Source organism: Dermacentor albipictus, chromosome 5 (genome assembly GCF_038994185.2).
Source record: "Dermacentor albipictus isolate Rhodes 1998 colony chromosome 5, USDA_Dalb.pri_finalv2, whole genome shotgun sequence".
NCBI lineage: Eukaryota > Metazoa > Arthropoda > Arachnida > Ixodida > Ixodidae > Dermacentor > Dermacentor albipictus.
In genome coordinates this window covers 144,854,489-144,870,132 of record NC_091825.1, presented here as the reverse complement: position 1 = coordinate 144,870,132, position 15,644 = coordinate 144,854,489, and the positions used below count along the sequence as shown (strand labels likewise).

At 47.6% G+C, this 15,644-nt stretch overlaps 2 protein-coding genes across 5 annotated transcripts in view; one reads left to right on the top strand and one right to left on the bottom strand.

The window, feature by feature from the left end:
• cher (filamin protein cher) overlaps positions 1 to 15,644 on the bottom strand; it is a 202,612-nt gene that overhangs the window by 117,736 nt on the left and 69,232 nt on the right. For 2 of the 3 annotated variants that reach the window (XM_065437644.2, XM_065437645.2), the window contains exon 1: positions 10,247 to 10,457. The exons of the other annotated variant lie outside the window; for it this stretch is intronic. The gene's annotated coding sequence lies outside the window, so the exon portion shown is untranslated. Of the gene's footprint in view, positions 1 to 10,246; positions 10,458 to 15,644 lie in introns of those variants that run through there. 3 annotated transcript variants of the gene reach the window in all.
• LOC135906320 (uncharacterized) overlaps positions 1 to 15,644 on the top strand; it is a 127,899-nt gene that overhangs the window by 102,947 nt on the left and 9,308 nt on the right. The window lies entirely within an intron of this gene.

The following is a 15,644-nucleotide window of genomic DNA, read 5'->3' as shown; positions in this document are numbered from 1 at the left end:
CTGTCGGTGACTGCAACGACGGCTTCCAAGCTCGTGCAGCCTTCTTATATGCCATATGCTGAGAGAGGTGTTCTTTTAACTACTCCGCAAAGCCCTCGATGAGAAGTCAATGAATTTGGTTTTTAATGCGATAGCAACTACGTGGACACTCCAGGCGAATTTTAGGAATCGGCGTCACCATCAGCGTGATGTCCCGTATATATATATTTATGTACGTCGTATGTTTATATTTGATGCATACGCGCGATAGATGTCATGCTATCCAACCTCACATTCAAATCAGGTCTTATATGCCCCTGACTGAATTATTTTTTAACAAATTTGATAACTGCAGTGCGTGAACAAAAGTAATGATACATTTCATTCACAGCGTATGCCTTTTATCCCAAATCTTCTCACGCATTTAAAGATACCACGGTATCTCAAAGCGATGTAATTTCATTGGTGCCACTCTGCCATGTTGATACAATGTGCCCTTTTTCATGATCGAAGTCTGGGCGTTCCTCTAGTGGTAAGTGCCTGTTAGCGGCGAGAATGCAAACGAAAGGGCAACATTTCTCTAATAACTGCCTGGCGCGTGAACCGCGCCAGCAATAACACCACTACCTTGACGCATCAATATGCAGCGGCTTTCCAGATGCCAGCCGCCGCCGCGTTCTGCCGATGGGCTGCGCCGATATACAGGGTGTCCCAGCTAACTTTAACCATAGTTTAAAGATATGCCAACGCACTCTAAGACGATGTGACCGAATGCATGTCGCTGACTATTGTACGGAGTAAGTCACACTATCTATTTGTGTTCTGCTTAATTGCATATTTAGTCGTCTAATCAGCCGTCTAAACAAAACGAAGAAAAAAAAGAACTGCCGCTGATTACCTGCTCTATGGCGGAAAGCTGCAGCAAAATTTCGCCTTTAGTGCCGCTACCCTATCTTTACTGCGGTGTTTACTCGGGCACTCGACCAGATGCTGCGACTCAGTGGACATGGCAGTCTGCATGGGTCGAGGGTTCAATTCCCAGTACCCGACGGCCGCATTCCGGTGGAGCCAAAACGCAAAGACGCTTGTATGGTCACATTTCGGTGCACGTCAGGGATCCTCAGGTGACAGAATTCATGAACAGCCCTCCACGAGGATATTCCTCACGGCCCACTGCTGCACTACCCCCCCCCCCCCCCCCCCCCCCCGTATACAGGGTCGCCACCCATAACTACCGGAGGTTAACGTCCCTGCCCTGCGTTAAGGTCATTTATCTTTAAGCACCGCGACTCTGCGAATCAGCTCTTCCACTTTGCCTCTTACCTCAACGAATGTCGCGTGTTCCTTGTTTGATAACATGAAGTAATGTGTTAGTCCCAGCTGGACTGAGGATTCCTAATTTACATTCCGGTCGTTTACGAGCGCTTAGCGTATGCGCAAGTCCACTGTACTGTTCCGCCGGCAAACGGTCCACGCGCCTTACGCTAACTGCACCACTGGCTTCGTTCCAAGCCACATCCGTGTCCACGCTAGCTCTTCCACCGCGAACAGCTTCCCGTCGTGCTATCACTGCTGCGATCGAGAAGCCTTAGGGCACCGCGTGTACTCTCGAGGCGCCGCCGGAACACTTTGCACAATGGGATAACGAGCTGCTCGGAGCAGCGCGAGCAGCTCGCGTGACTAGGCGAATACGAAGTGAACGCTGTTGCTATACAGTTGCACAGTAGCTGAGGAAACTGTGAATAGCCACCACCGTAGCGGGGATTGCGCTTCAGAGAAACGTGAGCTGACTAGCAAAAAGACCGTAACAGTAAGCTCCGCAGTGCAGGATGCTTGGGAGTAAGTGAGTCCACTTTCAATCATCCGTTCACACATCACACATCTATCTATCTATCTATCTATCTATCTATCTATCTATCTATCTATCTATCTATCTATCTATCTATCTATCTATCTATCTATCTATCTATCTATCTATCTATCTATCTATCTATCTATCTATCTATCTATCTATCTATCTATCTATCTATCTATCTATCTATCTATCTATCTATCTATCTATCTATCTATCTATCTATCTATCTATCTATCTATCTATCTATCTATCTATCTATCTATCAATCAATCAATCAATCAATCAATCAATCAATCAATCAATCAATCAATCAATCAATCAATCAATCAATCAATCAATCAATCAATCAATCAATCAATCAATCAATCATCGTACTCTTAAGGCTTATATTCGGCGTTTTAAAGATGTTTCACATCACTTTATTATATCAGCAATACAATTTTCGGAGCTGACGGCCTAGCTGTCATTACTGTTAGCTCTAGAGGTACGAGTACGCTCTAAAATGAGCAAATACCGCATCGCACGGAGGTTCGTTTGATAACGGATGATTGAAAGAACGGCTATTAGCGAATGGTACACAGAGGGCGTAAACTGTTGTGGCGTATAAGCTGCTCTCCAGCGTACATAAACCATTAGCATCCGCGTGTTATACAGGGTGTTCAAAATTAACCTTTATGTGTTTTTTAATTAGGCACTGGGAGGCACACGAAGACCACCTATGCAAATAAGTTATGTGGCCAAAGGGACACAAAGTGAGTTGATAATCATCACTGTCAGCAACCCAATGAACTAATATTGAATACTAAACTCTTTGTTGACTGCAGTAAGTTGGTATGTTTGTAATGAAAAGTTAGAGGCAACAGTGATTCTACACAGTCTCAACTGGAAGAATTCTTCTAGCGTGTCTGCGCTCCGAGAGATCCAACTCCAAATTTTAATATTCGTTCGCATGATTACGTATGCGAGAGAGTGACGACCGGGACAAAGCTCCTCCATGATGTGACGCGGCTGTTGCGTGCGGCGTTTAGTCTGACAACGGGGCGGAGACAGCGGCAAAGATTATTACTGTTCCCCTTCCTCTCTCGGATGGAGAAATCAAGATATGGCAGCGCGGTACGCCGTGCAGTTGTTGCTCTTGATTTCAATAAAACTTACAATACTTGGAAATCAGCAGTCACTTTATTTGCGTAGCCCAGGCAAGGACCATGCCTGCTCGTCTAGTCACCATTGCGCACGCGCACTGCCCTCCGGCTTCTCCGTTCGCGCCATCATCTCGGCATGGCAGCTGCCGCCATTGTTTCAGGCTGCGTCATCGCGTGTTACGACGGCGGTTTCGGGTTCTTTGATTTTTTATTAAATTAATAATAATAATAATAATAATAATAATAATAATAATAATAATAATAATAATAATAATTGATGGTTGGATGGAGGGTGTTAAGAACGGCCCGCTGAGATGCAAGTTTTGACAGCCAGTTGCGACAGCCGCGGCAACCTTGTCTCGGAACGCCACCGTTACGCTCTAGCCTCGTCGCCATTGGGACTAAACGGGCTCATCGGACCAACTATTGTTACTGAGCCCGCGGGAACGTCTACTGAGACCCCTTCCCACGCGCCGATCAAGACGCAAGACAATGGGCAGCCGGCGGGCGCGCTGCGGGGGTCAGCTCGGGGAATAAAATGCCCCTACGGTGCCTGGTCGTCTCCGCTACGGTACCTGGTCAACTCGCCTACGGTGCCTCGACGGCCGTTTCCGTCACCTGGGTATCGGGGGAGGACCAAGTGTTTATAAACCGCTGTTGTGCGGCTGCTTAGGAGACTTTCTCTCAAGCAGTCATGTTAGACTGATGTACTTTCTCTCGCAGTCATGCTAGACTGATGTAGATACTGTAAATAAAAATGGCTGTGGCTCAGGTAAGGTTAAGCCCAGGATGCGAAGCATACTAGCCTTTATTTTAGTTGTTGAACCACTGTTTAGCCTGGTGAACTGCTGTTGCTTGGCTATATTTGGTTCGGCTAGACGAAGAAACAACTCATGCATTACTGCTTCGCCTTCAAGAGTGGAACGCGACAGCGTTCCCGTCGACCCGCCAAGGGGTGTAAGACAATGGGCTACAGGGCAGCGACTACGCGCCCCGCATTGGACGCGGTGAGCGTCGAGCAAAGCAGCGTTCGGCGCGGCAACGAAATGTGCGCCTGAGCAAGAGACGCACGCCTTAGAAACAGCTCGTTTCTAAGGCAACACCGCATTCACTAGAGGCGCTTTTGTACCGCTTTGAAGCATCGTACTCGTGGCTCAGTGGTAGCGTCTCCGTCCCACACTCCGGAGACCCTGGTTCGATTCCCACACAGCCCATCTTGCAAGAGTTGAGCCAAAGCCACTTCTCCTCTGTCGTGACGTCACGGTGTCACGTGGTTTCAAGGCGACACCGCCGCGCCTGAGGAGCTGGGTTGAGCTCTCGTAATATGCTTCGCATAAAACCCATATTCCTCGTTCTCTATGAGAAGCAGTCCTTCCCTTCATCAACGTCCTCAGTGTGGATAAGTTGGACGACGGCATGGGCCAGCTACCTTCTAATTCATGCCAGACTCCAATCTTGACAACGGGTTACGAGCGATGGGATTGAGCCCCCAATCCTGACAATGGATGGATGGATGGAAAAAGGTAGAAGACAGAAGCCGCGACATTAATTCTAGTCTTCTCTAAGATCGGAGAAATACAGGAGGAAAGTGTCTGGCGGATGCCGTGGTGTGCTGTGCGCACACGTCACAGGCGCGACTGCAAAGGACGGCACGAGTTTCGCTAAGCGCCGCCTGCTTTCCGTACTGAAGCGCCCGTCTTTCTTAAGTGGCCTTTATCTAGACTCCCAAACTGGCACGGGCCGCTTCCCAGGACGCCAGAGTACGCTGCGAGATAAGGCGCAAGCTTCGCTGCGGCGCTATTTTTGCGCCACCGTATTGCCGTCGTCGAGCCTGCAAGGGGCCTTTCTGTTCATCGGCTCATTTAACGGACCCTTCCGTTGTGTGTGTGTGGGTAGAGGGGAGTGGATGAGGGGGGGATGAGGGGGGGGGGTGAGTGGTACAGTGCTGAATACAAAGCTAGTTTGTCTGCAACGTGGCCTCTGGGGCATGGCGGCGCTACCAACTGTCGCGCCTTCCGATCTCGGAGGTCATGATCTGGAGCACATGGTTTCATACCAATAAACGTCTGACTTCAAACGCCTCGTTAGAACTCAGAGAAGTCGAGAGCAAGATAAATTTTGAAAGAAGGCTCAGGAACGTGGGTATCAAAATAAATGGGCTGCTAGAGTGCACAAATATCTGCACCTGAAAAGCATGCCCACAGAATGGAAGAAGAGGTCAAGAAAGTTGGCAACCAATTACGGGGTAATAGGAAGAGTCATTAGATAGAAAGTGAGAAAAACAGAGACAGGGAATTAGACGCTAAGAATGGAAACAAGAAAGGGCATGGAGATTCACAAGAATGTATGAAGACAGAAAGTAAAAGGGGAATGTGTGTGATAATGCGAAGGGCCTTGCTGTTTCAGGCTTTAGCTAATTGCCTCAGGACAAAAACACACCGGAGCAAATATTCGCAACTAGATAAGGCATGCGCATGCTATAGCGAAAATCCGGAGACCAGTCAGCACACCCCAATGGAATGCGAATGGACACACCCAGTGTGATCCTAGGTAATAGAGAGTTTTAGACTAGGGGGCGCAAGCGGCTTGCGTACGCAAGAACCAGGGTCCACGGAACTGCGCATGCGCAGACCCCTACGTCTTTGTTTGCGCACGCGCAGTACCGTCGCCCCTAGTTCTAGCGTACGCAAGCCGCTTGCGCCCCCTAGTCTAAAACTCTCCAATGTACACCTTCCAGAAGCGCTTGGATTTAAAGTGGACGGACGCATCAGCCGTTCAGCAGTCGATATGAGCAAGAGACGTTTATAGTATTGTTCGGAAAAAGGCAGGGAAGAGATTTACACGACCGGATCCGTTACAGGCATATGTAGTGGTACAACGTAGGTAGAGAAGTTTTGAGGGCGAGAAAGAAGATTAAAGGGACGTATACAAAGATGCTAGAATGGAAAGCATGTATAGCATACCTGAGTAACTCAAGCATGCTAGCTGACTACCACCGTCCCGTTTCAAAGGGGATGCCAATAAATCATCATCATCACCACCACCACCACCACCACCACCACCACCACCACCACCACCACCACCACCACCACTACCACCACCACCACCACCACCACCACCACCACCACCATCATCATCATCATCATCATCAAGGTTTGGTTTGGCCTTTCTTGACTGATGGCGGGGCCACGCACACTGTAGTGGATTGGCCAGAAGTCGGACGTCATTAGAACATACGTTTAATTGTTACCAAATATCGCTATAATTTTGCGGCCGAATCGAAGAAATGAAAAAAAATAAGATTATAGCTCTGCCATCACATGAATAATAGGCAGTGGTGTTTTATTTTTTTTTTCTTCTTAACGTTGTATTCTAAACTAAGTTTTTATTTCAGCACTGCAATCCAAAGAAAACAGATGCCGAGGGCCGTGCACTAAAAGACACAATGCGCTATGACGAGACCCATGGTCCCTTTAACACCATTATGTTAAGTAAAAATGAAATAGATAAACACAAACCTAAATACATTGAAATCCGCGACGGTCTACAGACGTACGGAAAGTACAGCATTTATTACAAGTAACCATCATATGTCTAATTGGTCATAGCAAATTTTTGTATGACGGTGATTAACCTTATTTAGTCGCTCATATATATTGTTTAATGCCTATTGCATAGCGTATTAAGAATAAACACCGAGGGTGCGCATTAATGCCCACATAAAATAATTTGTTTAGAGACATGCGTTCTTGAAAGTGGAGACATTTATTTATTTATTTTCAGAAAATTCAGTGATAAAGTGAAATGCCTGTGAATTCAAAACACTTAACTGCTCCAAGGAAACGTTGCGAGGCTGTCACTCAGGAGAATTGAGAGAATAAAAATAAAAAGGGAGAAAGAAGCGGATCTTTAAGCGAAACAGTGCCAGAGTAACGTTCAAGCACTGCTCACGGACCGCACGCTGTTTGGCTACCTCAACGACCATAGCGCCATGCATATGAGACTCAATGGTCTCGAAGCTGCTGATCTTAACGGGCGCATACGGCCACCATAAGGCTACCACGATGTAGACAAATATTAATCATGACACCTTTGAAGCAAAATCGCGTCCCACCTTGTTTTAGTGGGTAATATAATTGATAGGAGTCAGTAACATTATTTTTAAACACCGCACTTTGCTTCCGTAGTGCGCCATGGCCTCCCCTGCTGTATTTTACGAAGCGTTCATTTCTGGTAGACTAAGAAAAACATCATAAAACGCAATCTGCGAGTAAACTCGAGTTAAAATCTGTCAGTCAACACTAATAATATATATATATATATATATATATATATATATATATATATATATATATATATATATATATATATATATATATATATATATATATATATATATATATATATATATGTGTGTGTGTGTGTGTGTGTGTGTGTGTGTGTGTTGCACAGAAATACACTGACAATCACGTGATTTTCGATAATCAAAGTCCGACATTTTGCACGGAAACTCATTGATCTGGTATTGTTCCAAAGTTGCGTAATGGCATGCCACATACTGAATCGGCCAAAGGGTATCCGAGCAGTCGGTATCCGAGGAGTCGGTTTTGAGCACGAGTAGTGGCAAACACTGCTACCATGAATGTATACATCACTATCAGTGCACGGTGATTGGCTGAGTAACTGAAAGCAGACGTAACGAAGATGTTATGCTCCTGTTTCCGTTGGAGAGAGAGAGAAACAACATCATGTAGTCGCCTTTCCGTTGGAACTATTTTAACGTCGCGCATAGAAGGTGAGTACACTGACAGAGCGTGCGTCAAACCATAGCACCTGCTTCGTGTCGTCAGGGGGATCATCTTGGTTACAGCGAAGTTCGCCTATTACGAGCGCTGTTGTTCTGTGCTCCTCAATTGCAGTTTCGGCCTGTTCTGCTTTCTTTTAAACGGCGACCTCTGCTACAAAGTAAACAGTGCGTACGCTGCCGTCTGGACCTCTTCCTGCGGCCTCTGCGTCCGGATGTCGGACCCCGCCAATACGTTGTGTATAAACGTGACTCAAATCCATCGATCCAAAATGCATCCCAAGGTTGACCGAGAAACTAGTTTGTAAGCGCTCGTCCCTTGTGCGCGAAGATTTCACAGTCGACTGTCCGTTTTTCGAAGTCGACACATGTCAGCACATCTGTCGTGCGGGCCGAGACTGCCAGGCTACCACCCACCTGCTGACACCTTAACCAACCAGCCGATTAACCAAATCGATGGGGTTTTAGAGGCAGAGCGGGAAGTATTGTTCAAAATAAAGTTTTCAGATTGATATGAGTAAGTGGTTCTATCTTACGTCCCAAAGCTGAATATGTCCTTTGAGAAATTGGAGGGCTCTGGTGAATTATTAGTGATCATTTGTGATTTGACCATCTGTGATATATGTATATATATATGTAGCATTTGGTCCATCGGAACGTGGCCGCAGAGGCCGGAATTTGAATCCCTGACATTGTGCGCATAAAGATATAGCGAACGCTATATACTGAGAGAACGCCACAGTGCAGCCTTGGCGGCTTCCCAAGTGAAGTTCTGACTACCTGTGCTCAAGCTGAGAGCTGAGTAATGTGGTAAAAAAAAAATGTCTTCGAAACTATCTATCGTTGACAGGCTGAATGAGCTTTCAATCTTATCCGTCTATTAATTTACCAGAAAGAGCCGCTTCAAGCGAAGAGTGACGACTGTTGAAAGGCATTCCGCATTTAAAGTGTTACTGAGGCAAATCACCGAGGCAGCCATACAGACTTGCAGCTCTTCGGTGTAGAAGCTTGTTCTCCCGAGCCTATGAATATTACAATAAGTAGTCAGGATTGTTAGGATTAGAAACGAAAAAAAGAAGTCAAGCACTGTTGTGCATTTCGCTTTGTCATAGAGCTTAGATGTGTATGCTGCGGCTGCAGAAATAGGCTGGCTAGCTGGTACGCGAGACATGGTCCCGAAGAAAAAAAATATTTGCATTGAGTTGCCTATTGAGAATTTGGTAACGCCAGGACATGCATAAGCTTTGTCGAGAAACATTTGCGATTTCGCAGTGCTCACATGGGGACTACATGCTATACCAGTCGCGGATTGCGCAGTGGCCATGGTGTTCTGCAGCGGAGCATGAAGTCCAGGGTTCGATTCTGCCACCGCGGCGACCGCATTTCGATGGAGACGAAATGCAAGAAAAAAATAAAAAACGAGTACAAAATAGAAAACGCTTGTGTTTATTTAGATTTAGGTGTCCGTTAAAAAAATCCAGTAGGTTAAAATTAATCCGGAGCTTTCCACTGCGGCGTCTATGGTAGCACCAGCCTTTCTTTGAGATTTGAGATTCCACGAATCAATCAAAAAAGCAGGAAAGTTAAGATAAAGCGCGAAGACAGCCTTAAGAGAACAGAAATGCGAGCAATTTTTTTTTTCTGTTTGCTTTTGCGCGTGGCAGCATAAATCGAGCTGCTTAGGTCTCGAATGGACAGGTTGCCAAAACCATGCTGTTGGGGAGGGAGGGACAAGTCAGAGCCTTGTACTCAGTGTTATTGTAGAGGAGATGATTTGTTTGTTTGCTTTTTCAGTGGAATCACTCTCGCCTTAACCTCATCGAAGGTGGGCGTGTTCTACCTCCGCTTACATAATGATACCGCTTTGTGGCGCCGGTGTCGGCCCTGCCCAGCGGTAAGCGAACACGGCGATACGCTACTTCGCGTCGGCTTTCATCTTAAACGACTGTATATATGCTGGAGAGAATACCAGTCTTCGCACGTCGCTGCTGTCGTTAGGGAAATGCGTTCACTTTACGGAGACGCCTGACAATTATGTTGCGATACCGTGTCATTTCTACATACTCCTAAAGGGCGCTGAATCTCCAAAGGCTTATGACATGCCGGATGATCCAATTCCACAGAGTAGGAGTTTCCCTGGACCTCCAGCTCATAGAGTGCCACGAGCTTTCAAAAGCATACCTGCTCTGGAGAACTTTAGGCGAGATTATTTTTCTATATTGCACCGGCGAAGTTCACGCCGACATAGTTCACGATTCAAAAGTTCAGTTCCAGTATCGACAGCATAATGGCGCCGCCCCGCCCAAGACGCGCTGTCACCGTGGCCGTTTCAGCCGCACTGTCAGCGCACGGCACGCCTCCTGCCGCACTGGCGGTCGAAGGCGTCGCAACCTCGAACCCGGCCGCAGCTCAAATCCCAGTCGAAGCGCACTGGAAGCGGACGCGTGTGGAACCGTCCCGTCTCACCTGCTACGCACGACCGCCACCAAGGATCCTCCTCCGGGTTGCGTGTCCACTTCAGTGCACACCACTCAACCGCGGCTTCCGAAGAGCTGCAACGATCCGACAGCGCGCACAGATTGAACGAAGGTTTCCGCGCGACGCGTACTACAGTAGTTAGCGCTCGCGTATACCGTGGCGTCGCGCCGGGTACGGCTTTTTTCGCTCGCGGTGCAGACCGCGGTGGGAAGAAAGGGGGGGTTCCAGGCGGCGCTGCACTGACGACAACGGCGCGGCGGTCCCTCTCCCGGGCGCGTGCTATGAATAGCAGTCGCGTCCGAGTCTCGCCCGGCGGGCTCTTTTCCTCCCCCGCCGGTGAAGCCTAATTTGGCCCGGCCGAACTTGAGAACCAAGACGTCGTCAGCGAGTCCAGGGGAAGACACCACCGGTCCCCCGGAGGCGTATAGCCGTCAACCGCGGCGCTGCACGCCGCCCCGCCAACTCGAAATCCCTTGCTGCGAGGCCCGCAGCGAACGCTTGCGCCACGCTAACTTCTGTGTCGCGATGCAGTGCTGTCGTTAAAGTCCCGGAGAAAAATCTCGAAGTCGGCGCTTTGACAGCGGAGGGACGACGCCCCGCTGTTCCCCCTTTCCCGGCGTCTCCGTGTGCCTATCTGTCCTGCACTCCCTTTCTCTCGATGGTTCCGCCTCTGCTTGGTCCGAGAATAACGGAGATGGTGAGGAGGGAAACTCAGACGATTCGGCGGGACCACGCGTCAGCGGCGGCGACGCCTGTCAACGTGAGGGGTCCACTGAGAGAACATACTGCAAAGCAATCAGAGCAGTCAAGGGATAGCGCTGAGAAGGAACATTGCGACTGAGAGAGCTTACTGATGCTCAGAGGGGAAGTGTCAACACCTCGTAGACATTTCGGCTAGTAGGTGCCGTCTATGCTCCCGTAGCGTCAATACCAAAGTCGGGATCTTGCGGTAGATGACACCATTAGTAGCGCACTGGTGACGTACATGGTGCCCAGGATAGTGTTCGCGTACGCTTATTGACATACGTCATTATCATCCGGGGCTTCCATGTACATTTTACGACTAGGTTTGCAGATGAAGCACTTTCTTTTTTCTTTAATTAACATGGCACCAGCACCCGAAAGTAGATTCAAAGCCATCTATAGAATAACAGTGTTCTGTTCTTCTATATGTTCTGTTCTTCTGTTCTTGCGGAACAGAACAGTGTTTTGTTGTACAAAAAATCATAGTGGAGCAACGAAAGAGTATGAAACAATGCATGCACAAAGGCTCTTTCAGTTCACTGAAGGCAGCTATGAAGTTCCCGAATAAGCCTCAATATGCATCTTGGGGGCATTTGCATGGAAGCAGGTTTCATATCGGCTCCGAAATTAGCTTCCTTGCATCTCTTCGCTTATATGGTCTGATTCAATATGGACATTGGACGACCCCTGAATATTCCTGGGCCTGACACCCTAGAAAACTGACAGTTCTGGAAAGTTTCATAGACCACTGACGAAAGAGCATATGGTTAAAAGGGTTTCTAGTATCTTTCAGACAATGTAACAGGAAAAGCGATACAGTGATGTATGCAAAGGTAGTGGGCGACGAGACGACGCGGTAGCTTTGTAACGACAAGATGTTTTCACCTCTGTGACAGCTAGTAACATCTCTAACGACAGTTAAAGATTACACGAAAACCATAAAGTACGGACGTTTTATGTTTGCCATCATTCTCGTCATCTACCATTTAACCTCTCTTTCCTAACACCGTATAGGTCTGCCTGAGATGAAATGCCAAGAAGAACCTGCGCCTTAGCACTATGCCTTAACAACTGATATTGCTTTGACATCGTGCACTTCGTGACGTTTTTTCACGCATTCCTGCCTCACTCACGAAAACAAGTGTTTGTAATCGAACACGGCCTCAAAAGTGCCGCTTATAGCGAATTTCGCGTCATTATCTTTTCGTGCTTGGGTGCGTCATTTCGTGTAGTGAGTCATTTGCAACCTTCGCAAGAACCGTGCGAGAAAGAACATCGGCATTTGGTGCATAGCCAGCAGCCTATTCACCCTCTCCCCTTTCTTTTTGTCTCTCTTTCACTCTTATTTGCTAGCGCTACTCGAATCCCGCCCTGCCTGTGTCAGATTTAGCGTGATCGCGGAGGCGCGTTCAATCTCGCTAGCGTAAACAGTGCGAGGTACCACGCCAGATGCAGCTTGCCTCTCGGAGTATTGCGGTGACATGGCTTGGAGGAAGGACGGTGGAAAGAGCCGAGGTGGAGGAGGCACGTTTATATTTTGACTCTGGCGTCCCCGCGCGTGTTCTTTATGGCTGGGCGCTCCCGTGTTATGTGTATATACACTCCCGTACCCCCTCCCCGTGTTGCAGAGACGCCTGTCTGCTCGCCGACGCCATATTTATTCTTTCGCGTTTGCGAAATTCACAGCGTAAACTGCAGGGCATTCCCGCGCCATCCCGCAGAAACAAGGGCGTGATTCGACTTCTCAAATGTATATCCAACTGTAAACAGGACAGACGCATGGGTCGCTTTCTCTGGTCCCCTAAATGCCAGCGGTAACTGTCTGCCGGTGTGATTCGTAAGCGAGACGTAGAAAAACAGCATAGTGCAAGCATGACTAGGAAACGAAAAGAACACTTGAACACACGCACATGGCGATGTGTATGTGTGTAAATGCGTTTTTCTCGTGTCTGCGTGTTATTTTCACTGCATTAGTGTTCCGAAATGGCATAACGAAAAGCCTGCGTCGTAATCTTAGCCAAATACAGGTACAGTCACGCGCCATCGCCAGCTCCACCGCTCGAATGCCTGTCTCATGATGTTCATGCGCGGCAGCTTGTGTAGGTGTAACTGACAACAATATTTTACGCCGGTAAAATTGAGAGTTGTATCAATAGTAATTAGCCGCCTTCCTACGTAATAATTTCCTTATTCAGCGTAGCTAGACTGTAATGGCATCAGTACAGTTGTTTCTAAAGTCCAAAATACCGAAATCAGGCTGGCAAGAGTTTGTGCTGTTGACACTACAGCAAGCACTCAGTAGCAAAATTTTATAAGTGCTGAAATTTCGGCATATTTAGTGATAAAAATTTTGGCCGTCGCTTTGCGCCTATGAGTTCGTGCTGAGTTGATCTAGAAGACATGGGACGTCGGGCTATTTGTCCATGTCGCATGGGGTGCAACAAAGTAGGCGACGCGGAAAACTTCATCTGGCCTTGCCAGATGCCAGAGTCAGAAACGAAAACAGAGGGATGGTAACGCAAAAACTTCTTGTAAAACCGCCAGAATAAAAGCGCAGGTTACCGCATTTACTCCCCTGACCTGTATCCTCCACGTCGCTCCTCATAACCGTCTTTGTCCTCCCCCATCCACTTCCCTCCTCCGTCTCTTACACTCTACCTTTGCCTGTATATATTTCTACCATTTCTTTAGACCCTTAATTCTTTGTCCACAAGCCTTCCAACCCGTCAGAAAAGTTAAATCGAGTGGAAGGAGTTCTTGTTGCGTGATACCTACCGTGAGACGGGCAGGATGACTGCGAGGGATGACATAACCATCCCAGACAAACGGCTCCCGCCCCGTCACCCGCCTTAAAGCACGACTGAAACCACCACTAAGCTTTCGCACTGAAAGGAGAGAGAGAGGGAGAGAAACAGACAAAGTCGTGGCAAAATGGCAGTCCGCCAGTGGGTCCCGCGTAGCCTTGCTCCCTCAGAAGCTTGCGTCACTGGAACCATCGTTGTTCCTCCTTGCGCCCCTGCGAAATCAACGGTGTATCGGTGTCTTCGACGCAGTTAGCCTGTCACGACGACAACTGGGCTCGGAAAGAAGGGCACTCTATCCTTCTCTAGAGAATTTACGTCTTTCACTCCGAGAATAGAGCGATAAAAGAGAATAGAAAGAGCAGAAAGAGAATAGAGCGACGAAAAAACACGTCGGCAGCGGCAGCGGCGGCGTAATTCCCAGGGACGCTGGTTTCTTGGCAGAGCTCAGGGGCGTTGAAGAAAGCCGGCTTCTCAGGGTGCGTCCTCAACGAGGTCGTTAAGTTTGACGCCGCTCGCCCGCTTACCGTGCGTTTTGGTGCGCGCCGCTGATTTATTGCCTACGTGCGGGCGGTAAAAACAACGCCCGTTCTGTCTCTCGATGCATTCTTTGCATGACCAGCGTCGTCCAGACGCGAGTGGTTGAGAAAGAAAGAAAGAAAGAAATAAAGAAAGAAAGAAAGAAAGAAAGAAAGAAAGAAAGAAAGAAAGAAAGAAAGAAAGAAAGAAAGAAAGAAAGAAAGAAAGAAAGAAAGAAAGAAAGGCAAAGTCGACGAGTGCATGCAGCAAGCAAGAAGAATAATCGAAACTGCAGTATTCATCACAAAGCGAGAAAAAAATACCGTTTAAGAAGGGTATCGAGCAGCGAAACACAGCTACTCCGAAGCTATTCGCTGCATGCTCGGAAGAAGTACTCAAGCCGTTAGACTGAGATGGATTATGTGTGAAAACCAACGTCTCAACATTCTGCGTTTTACAGATTGCATTGTCCTGTTCAGCAAAGCGTGAGATTACTCGCAACAAATATTCGAAGAGTTCAACCGGCAAACTCATTAGAGATAAGTTTGAGGATTAGAATGCAGAAGTCTAGGGTAATGTTCGTGGCAAGAGAACGAGAATCCACGATTGGTGGTTGACGTCTAGATTGTGCGGAAGGTTACATTTAGCTAGACCAGTTACTCACAGAGGACACAAATGAATGTCAAAGGATAAATTAGTAAAATGAAAAGAAAGGCCAGCTCTAGTAGCGTGTTGTTTCACGAAAGGCAAGATACATATCATGAGTTTCTAAAATTACTTAGCAATGATTATTTTTCAAGTGGTGAACAACAATCAATCAATCAATCAATCAATCAATCAATCAATCAATCAATCAATCAATCAATCAATCAATCAATCAATCAATCAATCAATCAATCAATCAATCAATCAATCAATCAATCGCAATCAAGAAAAGTTCCAACCTCTATTTGTTTTATTTTTGTTCTTGTTTTTTGTGTCCACGCACCCTGTGCCCGATTGTTTGAAAACATACACCTCGTCTACATATACAAACGCCTGGCTGGCTTATAACAACTATGAGCGTAAAAAAAATTAAAATAAGTCAAGTGAAAGTAAGCTTTGTAAACGGCTCCGTTCTGCGTGCTTCGGTAAGCGGGCAGGTGCGAGAAGATGGAAATTTCTACGTCACGTTTCTGTGGTCACGCGACGACTTTTTGGCCGGCGCACGCGCCCCCCCCCCCCCCCCCCCCCCCTTCTGCCGAGGAGGGCAGCTTTCGTTCGGGGCGGCCAAGGCCTGCACGCCGGTTCGGCGAATCGCATCTCCATAACGACGCCGAGCC